Source organism: Magallana gigas, chromosome 7 (assembly GCF_963853765.1).
Source record: "Magallana gigas chromosome 7, xbMagGiga1.1, whole genome shotgun sequence".
NCBI classification, from domain to species: Eukaryota; Metazoa; Mollusca; class Bivalvia; order Ostreida; family Ostreidae; genus Magallana; species Magallana gigas.
In genome coordinates, this window is record NC_088859.1 from 41,397,612 (window position 1) to 41,411,714 (window position 14,103).

The 14,103-nt window shown below is 35.9% G+C and overlaps 1 long non-coding RNA gene across 1 annotated transcript; it reads right to left on the minus strand.

Annotated features, from left to right (window-relative positions):
- Nucleotides 1–1,200: 1,200 nt before the first annotated feature.
- On the minus strand, nucleotides 1,201–7,425 carry LOC109620212 (uncharacterized). The gene is made up of 2 exons (XR_002200911.3): nucleotides 7,176–7,425; nucleotides 1,201–2,181 (listed from the first exon to the last, which is right to left on the minus strand). It is a non-coding gene; the product is annotated as an uncharacterized lncRNA (long non-coding RNA).
- Nucleotides 7,426–14,103: the final 6,678 nt, after the last annotated feature.

The window sequence follows — 14,103 nt, forward strand, 5'->3', positions numbered from 1 at the left end:
CAATTTGACTTCGAGGGATCAAGGGTTTCGAGAGATCAAGAGTTCGAGAAATCAAGAGTAAATTTGCTTAGTTATAAAGGGAAAAAAATCGGGACCCTAGACTCACTTCGAGCGATCAAGAACTTCGAGCGATCGAAGTTCGAGCCATCGAGAGTTACCTGTATATATAAAGCACAGAGAAATTCACTTTTATTGGAGCTCAAGCTCCGCCCCGACCGAGGCTTGAACTCACGACCTCTTGAATAGAAGGGATAGCAATGTTTTGGAAATAGAATACACTTCCACTCCAAGGACACTCGCAGTTAATTTGATGTCTTTACTGTTGGATTTTCTTGCTAGCTAAAACGTACCAGGACGGAATAGAAATGTATCAAAAACTGACAGTCCCACCCTTTCATCCATCGGGATATAATGATTATCATCTTCCTTAATTCCTCATAATATCTGAAAACATACATGTCGAACAAATAGCAGCCGTTAATATATTTTTTTCCTGGCAAATCGCTAGAACTTTATTGCGAGAGGTCAGAGTATTTAATATGACAGCATAATAAATGAACAGTTGTCATTTTTTTGCCTGACAAGTCGTCATCGGTTATTATTAAATTTATTCAATTTAAGAAAAATGTTTTTAAACTTATATTTATAGCTTGGTAGATGAATTGAACTTAATGATGAATTGTTAGCCACTGATCTCAAATTGTCGAAAAAATAACGTGTCACCCTTTACAAAGATTATGTTGCTATAAATGTTTCATTATGCAGATTTTATCCTAGAAAAATTAATGATTTTTTAAAGTCTATCCTAAATATTTATTTACATATAGCATTATCATAATAGCACAATTTCACGGCTAATAAAATACTAAAAATATCACACCAGTTAGATAATTAATCCTTGTAAAGGAATGCGCTTGCATGAAAATCATGCATCATGCCTCAAACATTTCAAAAAAAGCGTATTTCTGACCTTCACGTGAATAGTATATTGTGTTCAAATATAATCAAGTTTACCAAAATTCTTATTATAGCTATGAGTTTTAAAATATAAGTTTATAAATGTATCACACAAAACATAGGGGTCATATGCAAAAGGTTCACTATGGAAAAAAAAATAAAATGTACAGTAGTTACACAGTTTTGAATTGAAATTGAAGCAGATTATGTTAACATGTATATCTAAAAAAAAAAAAAGCTATGAAAGATTTGTAATTTTTTTTATTGAATTAATCAGATATAAAATCATTTTTAAATACATGTTTATTTGATGTTGAATTTAGAAACCGGTTTCGTGATCAAAGTAATTCCACGATGCGGGTCAACTTTCATCGAACCAGGGTCTTTGTTCAGCAGCTTTGGTCTCAATATTTAAGGTTGAAAAGTGACCTACGGGGCATTTTTCAACCCGGCTCAAAATTTCTCGCTACACCGGCAAAATGTACATGCAAAAATTGAAATGAGTTTGATTCTATAATTTTATATAACTTTTGAGCCTAGGTATCTATCATTCAAAGTAATATTGAGGGATCTTTCCACATATTATTCTACATCTACCAAACAATTTAAAACAAACATACATAGACATATTTATTGGACATACAGTTTAAATGTAAAAGGACATTTATTAATAAAACAGATTCCCGGATTCTCGCATTCTATGGCATATCATTTCTGTTTCATTTGATACAATTTTTATACGCTGTACACATGAAATTTTGCCATTACATCTTACAAATTAATTTAATTGTTACCTTTACATCTAATCCGATAGGACCATAAATAATTTATTCGTTAAGTTAATAAATCAATCTTGAATGATACATGTATAAGTTACCAGTATCAAAATCACACAAACTGTTATTTTTTCCGTATTTTTATGTGTATGTATTGCCGAATATTATGTTTCTATATTTTAGTCACAGAAATCACTATTAATTCATCCGTGTAGAGATGTCTTCGAATATTGTTGGAGGAAAACCATCATCCATGGCATGGGAAACCAGAGCGACACTTGTGACAGAGGTCGGACCTGTGGGGCTTATTTGGGTCATTATGCCGTGCCCTTCTTTCTTCTGCCGTGCATGTGCAGGGCTGTGTCCCGCAAATAGAACAGATCAACATCTCTACTCTGTATGGTTCGCAGCCAATGTGACATTTCTTACAATCTTGTTTGTGATATTCCTGAAATAATAAATATCCACACCCAGTGAGATATACTAGTATCGTTTATCTTATAAAACGGAAAAGCGTATTTTTGAATCTATGATTAAGAATTCTTAATAATATGGTCTTGATTTGAGCTGAACTATACAAATTAAACTAAGGAATCTCAAATAGTTAACCAATTTTTGAACGTCAGTTGTTGTGTAAGAAGGGAGATACAGAGCTTACAATTCTTAAACATTGAATAACTATGGTCTCGTGTTTGGCTGTGCTTACAATTTACTTTAAAATTTAAAAATAACAGATAAATGAAGTGTAAAGTATTGTAGTTAGAGAGCTCAGAGGAGATCCAAGTTCGTTTCACGACCCAGCCAACTGTGTTCCTCGCATAGTAGCTTATTTACTACATTTGGTGCCGTAACCAGGACTTGTTTATTTTCATGGCTGAGAGATACTGTAAATTCCTAACTAAACGCGAAGAATTAATATCTGCGTAAACAATAAGAGGCACATCTCGCGGATTTTAAATCTCCTTTTTTATTTTTCTGACAGTTTAAATCAAATGAAACAATTACTAGTATGATGAAAAATTAGTGATCGCAATTTTATATTCTCGCAATCTGAAGCAAAATTGTTGATAGCTGAATTAAGTACTCGCAAAAAAAGGAATCTACAGTACCAGGAGATAAGAAAAAAACAATAACAAGTTTTACAGACATCTAGCCACAGTCAGTGATGACTACAGACAACTCTAGTCTGCCCCGGGTTACTGTTTCCATCACTTTTTGCTGTGCTTATTAATACATGTAAATACACATACATGTCAGTAAAAAAAACCCAAAAGAAATCAATAAATGGCAAAAATCCTAGGATTTTTTCTTCTCCACGGTTTCTCTTTTTATAAGAGAAATTCAAAAGAACGGAAATATATTTCTTACGAGGATTTATAACTGGAAAATCTGACATCTTTTTCAATCGAAAAATCTCAAATCTGCGCACAATTTTTCATGTATCGACGTAGACTTTCCGTTTTGTTGTTTATAGAAATCTGCGGTGATAGAGGACGAGGCCATTTCAAAATGGACTAGTGACAACTAGTCACAGTCAGTGTTTAACGCTAAACACATCAAGTCACGGTCAGTTATGCCAACTCCAGTCAACTAGCCAGAGTCAGTGATGACCACTACAGACAACTAGTCATAATAAGTAATGACCACTACAGACAACAAGTCACAGTCAATGGTGACCACTACAGACAACTAGTCAAAGTCAGTGATGACCAACACAGGCAACTAGTCACAGTCACTGGTGACCATTACAAACTTCTAGCAACAGTCAATGGTGACTACTACAGACAACTAGTCAAAGTCAGTCATGACCATTACAGACAACTAGTCACAATCAATGGTGACTACTAAAGACATCTAGTCAAAGTTAGTAATGACAACTACATTCAACTAGATAGTCAAAGCCAGTAATGACAACTACTCACTGTCAATGGTGAGCAAAACAGATAACTAGTCACAGTCAATAGTGACCACTACAGACAACTAATCACAGTCAATGGTGACCACTACAGACATCTAGCCACAGTCAATGGTTACAACTATAGACAGCTAGCCACAGTCAATGGTGACCACTACAGACAACTAATCACAGTCAATGGTGACCACTACAGACAACTAGTCACAGTCAATGGTGACCACTAGAGACAACTTGTCACAGTCAATGGTGACCACTACAGACAACTAGCCACAGTCAATGGTGACCACTACAGACAACTAGCCAAAGTAAGTAATGACCACTACAGACAACTAGTCACAGTCAATGGTGACCACTACAGACAACTAGTCACAGTCAATGGTGACCACTAGAGACAACTTGTCACTGTCATTGGTGACCACTACAGACAACTAGCCACAGTCAATGGTGACCACTACAGACAACTAGTCACAGTCAATGGTGACCACTAGAGACAACTTGTCACAGTCAATGGTGACCACTACAGACAACTACTCACAGTCAATGATGACCACTACAGATATCTAGCCACAGTCAATGGTGACAATAACAAACAACTAATCACAGTCAATGGTGACCACTACAGTCAGCTAGCCACAGTCAATGGTGACCACTACAGACATCTTGCCACAGCCAATGGTGGCCACTACAGACAGCTAGTCACAGTCAATATTGACCACCACAGACATCTTATCACAGTCAATGGTGACTACTACAGACAACTAGCTCAGTCAATAGTGACCACTACAAACAACTAATCACAGTCAATGGTGACCACTACAGACAACTAGCTAAGTCAATAGTGACCACTACAAACAACTAATCACAGTCAATGGTGACCACTACAGACAACTAGCCACAGTCAATAGTGACCACTACAAACAACTAATCACAGTCAATGGTGACCACTATAGACAACTAGTCAAAGTAAGTAATGACTACTACAGACAACTAGTCACAGTCAATGGTGACCACTAGAGACAACTTGTCACAGTCAATGGTGACCACTACAGACAACTACTCACAGTCAATGATGACCACTACAGATATCTAGCCACAGTCAATGGTGACAATAACAGACAACTAATCACAGTCAATGGTGACCACTACAGTCAGCTAGCCACAGTCAATGGTGACCACTACAGAAATCTTGCCACAGCCAATAGTGGCCACTACAGACAGCTAGTCACAGTCAATAGTGACCACTATAGACAACTAATCACAGTCAATGGTGACCACTACAGAAAACTAGCCACAGTCAATAGTGACCACTACAGACAGCTAGCCACAGTCAATAGTGACCACTATAGACAACTAATCACAGTCAATGGTGACCACTACAGACAACTAATCACAGTCAATGGTGACCACTATAGACAACTAGCCAAAGTAAGTAATGACCACTACAGACAACTAGTCACAGTCAATGGTAGCCACTATAGACAACTAGCCATAGTCAATGGTGACCACTATAGACAGCTAGCCACAGTCAATGGTGACCACTACAAACAGCTAGCCACAGTCAATAGTAACCACTTCAGACAGCTAGCCACAGTCAATGGTGATAATAACAGAAAACATTGGTGGCGACTTTAGACAACTAGTCAAAGTAAGTAATGACCACTACAGACAACTTGTCACAGTCAATGGTGACCACTACAGACAACTAGTCACAGTCACTGGTGACCATTACAAACTTCTAGCAACAGTCAATGGTGACTACTACACACAACTAGTCAAAGTCAATGGTGATAACTACAGACAGCTAGTCACAGTCAATGGTGACCACTACAGACAACTAGTCAAAGTCACTGATGGCCATAACAGATATTTAATCACAGTCAATGGTGACCACTACAGACATCTTGCCACAGCCAATGGTGGCCACTACAGACAGCTAGCCACAGTCAATGGTGACCACTACAGACAACTACTCACAGCCAATGGTGACCACTACAGATATCTAGCCATAGTCAATGGTGATAATAACAGACAACTAATCACAGTCAATGGTGACCACTACAGTCAGCTAGCCACAGTCAATTGTGACGACAATAGACAACTAGTCAAAGTAAGTAATGACCACTACAGACAACTAGTCAGAGTCAATTGTAACCACTGCAGACAATTAGCCACAGCCAATGGTGACAATAACAGACAACTAATCACAGTCAATGGTGACCACTACAGACAGCTAGCCACAGTCAATGGTGACCACTACAGACAACTAGCCATAGTCAATATAGTGACCACTATAGACAGCTAGCCACAGTCAATGGTGACCACTACAGACTGCTAGCCACAGTCAATGGTGACCACTACAGACAGCTAGCCACAGTCAATGGTGACCACTACAGACAGCTAGCCACAGTCAATGGTGACCACTACAGACATCTAGTCACAGTCAATGATTAATGTACAGTAGAGCCTCAGTTATCCGGACGCTTTGGTTCCCAAGTCCAATCGTCCGGATAGGTGAAGCGTCCGGATATCTGAAATGTGTCTATTGTTGTCATGAATGATAATGTATTTGTATACAATGGCTCCCAGTGTTGATACTAGGTTTTATTTGCCTTTCATTCCATATAGCAACACATGCTAGAGTTGTCTGACGATATGAACGTTTTTAGATATAAAGAACTCTGCTTTATTTTATTATTTTGTCATGAAATATTAACCGGACAATAATGATAACCGAATCTAGCTAAATTCTTTGTGTCTAATTGTGATATGTGTGTGATACACTGTTGTTTGCAATTTTCCATGAAAGTGATTTGGGATGTCAGTGTGTTTATACAAGCTACTCATGAGGATCTAGCACGTAGAAAAGGTGTGAAACTTAATTGACAGGGGTAATCTTTTGTACTGAGTAGGACATAATCATATTTTACCGTCCGGTTAAATGAAGCAGAATTGGTAGTTAATCAGTATTTTGTGGTAAAAACAGACCGTCCGGATCCGGAACGCGGAATTCCTTATAAATGAGACAAAATAACGTATAAAAAATCTGTTCCCAAATAAAATCGTCCGTAAACTGAAGCGTCCGGTTATCTGGCGTCCGGATATCTGGGGCCCCACTGTATTAATATTTCTAGTTTCTACATTTTTACATAAATTCTCACCTGATGGTACTTTTTGTATACAAGATTCCCTTTTTATTGGCAGTATGCTACACCTGATAAACTGTACACGATTTGAGATTTGGGCCAAAAGTTGTGTAACCATTTCTTATCAATTTGCATTCTGTTCATTTACTTACTAATCACTTTCGGTTTTGCTTTCGTTAATTTTTCTTCGAATTGTTTGTCATCTTTTCGCCTCTTTTTAAAGCTAACCCTAACTAATCTGCCCATCAAGAACTTTTAATAATTTACATGTTAATTTTGAAATCGCGTCCAAAAGGTCTTATCATAAAGATAATAAGAAGTTACGGTATCTGGCAAAAATAAAAAAATAGATAAAGACCTACATGTATATTTCAAATAAATTACCTCCACATTTTGCGATTTTTTGTAGGTATGTGAACTTTCCCAGTGTGCATTACAGCTAGGGCATCGGAAGAATCCATATCGTCTGAGTGACATATTGTCCTTCTAACACGAGTATGTCTGTTTAGGCCTCCAACTTTCAAGGCGAACTCAACCAGATTGATTGTTTTTAACTTCCTGGCGAGTTATGCAACAGATGGTCCAATAATAGATTTTATATCATGTAAATGTACATGTATCAAAGTCTATATGAAAGAGATCACCAAGCATATCTTATTACAACTTTTTTATCATTTCATTTTAATAAATAATCAAAATATTTAAGTGTACATTTTATAAATAAAGTAAATTCTGTATCTAATCATGAAAAATGCATTTTATTAAAAATAAATTCTACTGGGCATCGATGAATATTATATCTGCACGAATGTACATTATAATACAAATGTGAAGTTGTTTTGTAAAAACACCAAGACTTTTTGTTCGATTAGATAACTGTTTTAAAAAAAGAAAGATACTAGTAAGAGGCGTTTTTGTATTTTCATTTTTTAGCTCACCCGGAGCTCGTTCTTCTTGTTGCGACATCATAACTAAAAAAGCATTCCGAGATTATTGCACAAGCAATAAATATTCCCTACCGGCATTCCCAATTTTGAGTTTAAGCAATTTTCGTTTTATGCGCTAAATAGGGCTAAAGAAAATTCGTCAAAACATTTGTTTTCAAAGATTAAACCCGATTTCTTTATAACCATTAACGTACATTTTGGTTCATTCGGGTAAATAGACGTACCGGCGTAAAACTAATCATTACTAGTACGATAAATTATCAAAAAATTCCTGTGGATAAAAAATAACGGAAATCGATGAGTAATAATTGCTGTTTTGTAGAATCTGCAGGAAATAGTCCTGTCTCCTCTTTTCTCACCTTCATTTACTGGAACACTAAACTAACCCGATCCAAATGAGTCACATTTAAAGATTAATTATGTAAATACATGTTCATTAAAAGTAAAATCATTCATACTTATGAAGCTACACAGGAAGACTGAAATAAATTCACCGCATCATAACGTATAATAGACTGGAAACGAACAGGGAGAACATGCAGATTTGGCATTCTTCAATATCCCAGTGTTGGTATTTAGAAACAAGAGGCCCAGGGGCCACATCGCTCACCTGAGCAACAATTGCCTTAATTCTGATCAAATTAGCATTACAGTATCAAAATATCTTGACAACTAAGTAAAGTAGATCTTGCTAAAAAATTGAATATCTGCCAATTTTTATCCACATCTTTTTTTTGGTAAATACCAAGCCTCTTTTGTTGTTGTACCTGTAAGAAGATTTTTCTCTATTCCTATACACACCCCCCCCCCATTTCGTGGCCCCACTTTTCTCTAAGGAATCATGGTTTCATCAAACTTAAATCTGCATAACCTGTGCTTTCACACTAAGTACTGAGTTTTGGACCGAAAACTTTCCCAGAATATCTTTAAAGATTTTCTCTATGTTTCCCATGTAAAAATTCAAACCGCCATCACGGCCCCACCCTACCACTAGGGACTGTGATTTTGCAAACTTGAATTTACACTACCCGAGGATGCCTCTACACAAGTTTAAGCTTTTCTGGCCAAATAGTCTTTAAAAAGAAGATTTTTAAAGATTTCTCTATATATTTCCTATGTGAAAATTCATCCCCCATTGTGGCCTCACCCTACCCCTTGACTATTATTTAAACAAACATACGATCTGGGGATGCTTCTACTCAAATTCGGGCTTTCCTGGTCTAATAGTTTTGAAAAGAAGATTTTTAAAGATTTTCTCTATATATAAAAATTTATCCCCAATTGTGGTCCCGCCCTAACCCCAGGGACCATAATTTGAACAAACTTGAATCTACATTATCTGAGGATGGTTACACGCCGATTTGAGCTTTCTTGGCCAAAAAGTTTTTAAAAGATTTTTTTTTAAAAGATTTTCTCTATATATTCCTTTATAAAAATGTATCCCCCAATTGTGACCCCGCCCTAACCCTGGGGACCATGATTTGAACAAACTTGAATCTACACTACCTGAGGATGCTTCCACTCAAATTTGAGCTTTCCTGGCCTAATAGTTTTTGAGAAAAAGATTTTTAAAGATTTTCTCTATATATTCCTATGTAAAACATGATCCCCCTATTGTGGCCCCACCCTACCCCTGGGGACCATGATTTGAAGAAACGTGAATCTACACTACCTGAGGAAGCTTCCATTTTAATTTGAGCTTTTCTGGCCTAATAGTTTTTGAGAAGATTTTTAAAGATTTTCTTTATATATTCCTATTTAAAACTTGACCCCCCCCCCCATTTTGGCCCCACCCTACCTCTAGGGACTATGATTTGAACAAACTTGAATCTACACTACCTGAGGATGCTTCCATTTCAATTTGAGCTTTTCTGGCCTCATAGTTTTTTAGAAGAAGATTTTTAAAGATTTTCTCTATATATTCCTATGTAAAAATCCATTCCCTTATTGTGGCCCCATCATACCACCAGGGACAATGATTTGAACAAACTTGAATTTACACTACTTGAGGATGCTTCCACTTTAATTTGAGCTTTTCTGGCCTAATAGTTTTTGAGAAGACGATTTCTAAAGATTTTCTGAATATATTCCTATGTAAAACTTGATCCCCCAATTGTGGCCCCACCCTACACCCAGGGACTATGATTTGAACAAACTTGAATCTACACTATCTGAGGATGTTCCCATTTTAATTTGATCTTTTCTGGCCTGATACTTTTTGAGAAGACGATTTTTAAAGATTTTCTCTATAAATTCCTATGTAAAACTTGATCCCCCTCTTGTGGCCCCTCCCTACCCCCGGGGACCATGATTTGAACAAATTTGAATCTACACTACCTGAGGATGCCTCCACACAAGTTTAAGCTTTTCAGGCCGAATAGTTTTTGAGAAGAAGATTTTTGAAAAATACCAACAAATTTTCAATTTTCTCAATTATCTCCCCTTTAAAGAGGGCGTGGCCCTTCATTTGAATAAACTTGAATCCCATTCACCTAGTGGTGCTTTGTGCCAAATTTGGTTGAAATCTGCCCAGCGGTTCTTGAGAAGAAGATGAAAATGTGAAAAGTTTTCAACAACGATGACGACAACGACGACTACAACAACTACGACGACAACGACAGACAACGGACAAATTGTGATCAGAAAAGCTCACTTGAGCCTTTGGCTCAGGTGAGCTAAAAATGAGAAAAAGCATTGATCAAAACATATATTTGAAAAAGTATTTTATTGAAAAGATAATTTTTTTGGTAATTCATGCAGGGATTACTACTAAACCGCGTTAGGTTATTAAGTAAATACTGTTTATATAGTGCTTGCTACTTTCAAAGCTTACATGAAATACCAAATAAAGCATTCTAGATCTACTGTTTGTATTTTTATCTATCTCAGAATCATCGCATTATTTTTCCGTAAAAAGTAACCTTTAATAGATTTATCAAACTTTTTAAAGCATTGACCTATAAACAAAGAAAAAATGCATTAGACAAAATACAATATGTACAAATTCGTTTAATATGTTTAGTTCCTATATTTCGTTGATAATAAGCAACCGTTACTCCAGTATTCATTTATAATATAAAAACATGTTTTGTAACAATTTATTATTTAAACTTACAAACAAGTTTTAAAAATTTTAAGTTTAACTGCAAAAATACGATAAAGTATAATCTTTGCAATTATAATAATATGACCTAATCACTCTCATGGTTGTAAAGATATATAACTAAATATAATATTAACATACCGACTCGATATATCCCAGTTAACTTGAAATAAAAGAGACCACTGAGTCTGCATCATCTGTTTCATATTTGGATATTTTACTGGAAATGGACATTGGTGGTAACAACTTTATGATAAACGCGATGATTTCAATTTTTCTATAGTCAACTTTCCTTACTTACACCCCTGCGAATGTTATTGTCATTTAAATTTAGTTCACGTGGTTTTATTTGACCCTTACAGTTTCGCAGTAAAAATCGTGCCTCGTGTTTATAGTCTATTTCCTGGAATCTAGGTACCTGTACTCAAATATAAAATCTAAACGTTTATTGATTTTAAACTTTATGTTCATTAATTGGTAGATAAAACGAGTTCTAGAAATAAATGTGATCATAGAAAATATACGGTTTTTCTGTTGTTGCAACAATTAACATGCTTAGTAGCGATCCCCCCTAAGGATTAATTTTTGATCCGCGCCTGACCTAGTAATAGCATCAATAGTGAAACAGACTATACTATTTCATGCAAAATGTTCCTTGAAAATGACTCGATATACTAAGTTTTTATACAAAACAGACACACATTCTTTTTCTAAAAACCATGGTATTGCACACCAAAAGCATCAAACAAGGCTTTGACTTTTTTTAGGCATCCAATGTTTATAATTTCAACCACGTGTAGAGTTGTTGAACACGAATGATAACTCTGTTCTGAAAATCATCGTTTAGTTAAATAACCGCTAGATGATGAAATAAGACATATATCTTCTAGATTATCGTGTTTTAACATAAATCAACGTAGGATATGATATGAAAAACGACCAGTACTTACGTATTTTGAGAATATTATCCAAACACATATACTTTCGCTTGAAATTTCACAGGAACAGAACAAATCTCTGGAAAGTCTCGTGAACTTTCATTTGAGCACCTCTGGATTTATTACATACTTAGCAACGATAAAGAAAACATTCCGAACATATTCGCAGGAGTGACTTAAGTAGCATTATACCTTCATCACCTGCATATGGTGTTTTTGTCTCTCAGTTAATTCGATACACAAGGGCATGCTCTTCGTATGAACAGTTTCTAAGTCGAGGAAAGCTACTGACAAACAAGTTGATAAAATAGGACTATCAACGGTCTCGTTTGAAGTCATCTTTTCGTAGGTTCTATGGTCGATACAACGACCTCGTCAGCAAATAAAACCTTCCACTGGGTAGCATACTGACTGACGTTTTTCATACTAATTGTTTGACCATAATTTATCACCTAATTGTCTACGGACTTTTCCGTTTTCCCCCGATTACGACAAAGAGCACGAGGCGGGTTTGACCGGTCAGCAGAGGATGCTCACTCCTCCATGGCACTTGATCCTACCTCTATATTTTAGAGGTCTGAGTTGCTCTGCTTTGAATTTGTATTTCGTTTTATGGATTTTTGAGATGGTTGACAGTTTGTTATTGTCATTTTTTCATTTAAATATATACTTACATCTACCGAGTATGATTCCCTCTATTTCTTACGGAAACTTATAGTTAATTCATAGCTTTACGGAAACAGCCAGACGGAAGTCTTTACAGGCCCTGTTTATCGATTGGTCGAAATCTACAGCGGCTGAAACTGCATGACATGACTGAAATCGGCCGCTCTGTTTATCGATTGGTCGAAAGCTACAGCGACCTAACAAAAATCACGGATTTCACGAAATAATCATGATGATGCCAGACTCAATGTCCCAGAGGAGATGGTTTGGCTGTTTCTTTTAGCTAACTTACTTATGTACATTAACAGTAATTTAGTGAATTTTACTTACTTTTTATACTCAGTTTATTAAGTAGTGAAAAGAAATATTTAAATATAAACAATCATATGCTTTTCTTTGATGATTCATGCGAGTTATGAAGGTAACGATCACTGCAGAAAAAATTTACATAACCCGCTAGTTAGCGCGGGTTGTGTATTTTTTTCTGCAATGTCGCCACTTTCATATCCCGCTTGAATCACCAAAGTTATTACATACATATTAAGTGCTTGTCGTTGGCGAATTCTGTTTCCATAAAGGGAAAGAGGGTCAACGTAATGTTACGTAACTATATCTATAATTGAATCTATAACTCTGTGTACAGCAGGAGAAGAAAAGCAAAGAAGTATGAGATCATTGTACTTTCAGGGAAAAGGTCAATGCGATGTCTCAGAAAAAAATGTTAGTTTTAAGGGAAAATACACCGCGGATCTCAATACAAATTTTTAAGACAATATTCAACTTCTTAACTCAAAAACCTATACGGGATACAGTTGTTAGTAGATATTTCAGTTATATATATATTTCGTTTGTCATTCGAAAGGTAGAATTAACTTATGTGTTTGACATCGCAAATAATCCTGGTATAGGCACTCAAATGCAGGGAAGTGATAAAACATATTAACGCACGTTACGCTTGCAAATGAATACTTCGGTAGTTAGCTCGGTAAGCATGTGTTTCATGTATGTTAATATATATGTAATTTCCTTCGTCCTGTTACATACAATCGTCCGAAACCGACAAATAGTCTTACGCTTACCTATTATACTTTAACATACACTGGTAACCAACTCGCTGAGTTTTGTTTATTTGTTTTCGGCCTCTGTATAAACAACTATATATACATGTTTTCATATCACGATCTTTCTTTTCATACCCTTAAAACCGTAAGGGTTTCGCTTTTTCTTTAATGATTAAGAACAATTAAAATATCCTATTTTGGGTTGGCTCCCTGTTAGTAAGCGTTGGCGAGACTGTTCGTTGTCTTTCAATGCTACAACAAAACTAAGTCTACTTGATTGTGAACAAGATGGAAATTTTCTGTAATAAATGCGCTTCGGAATTTGTTCTTTTTTATGAGACATGAGAAATGTAGATTTTGTTTTACACAGCGGTTGTTGTTTTGCTGGGGATTTTTATAGGTTCTCTGATGTCCATTTGTTGTTAACACTGCCAGATTTATCATACACGGGATCTGACTTTGGACCATTGGTGATGTCGATACCTGACTGAAATATTTTATAATAATTGTTTTAGTTAAAAACATGGCAGGTTTTGAGTTTGACGTCACCTATGGTCATTTCTTTAATAACTATATTCCTTATAATTACAAATAAAT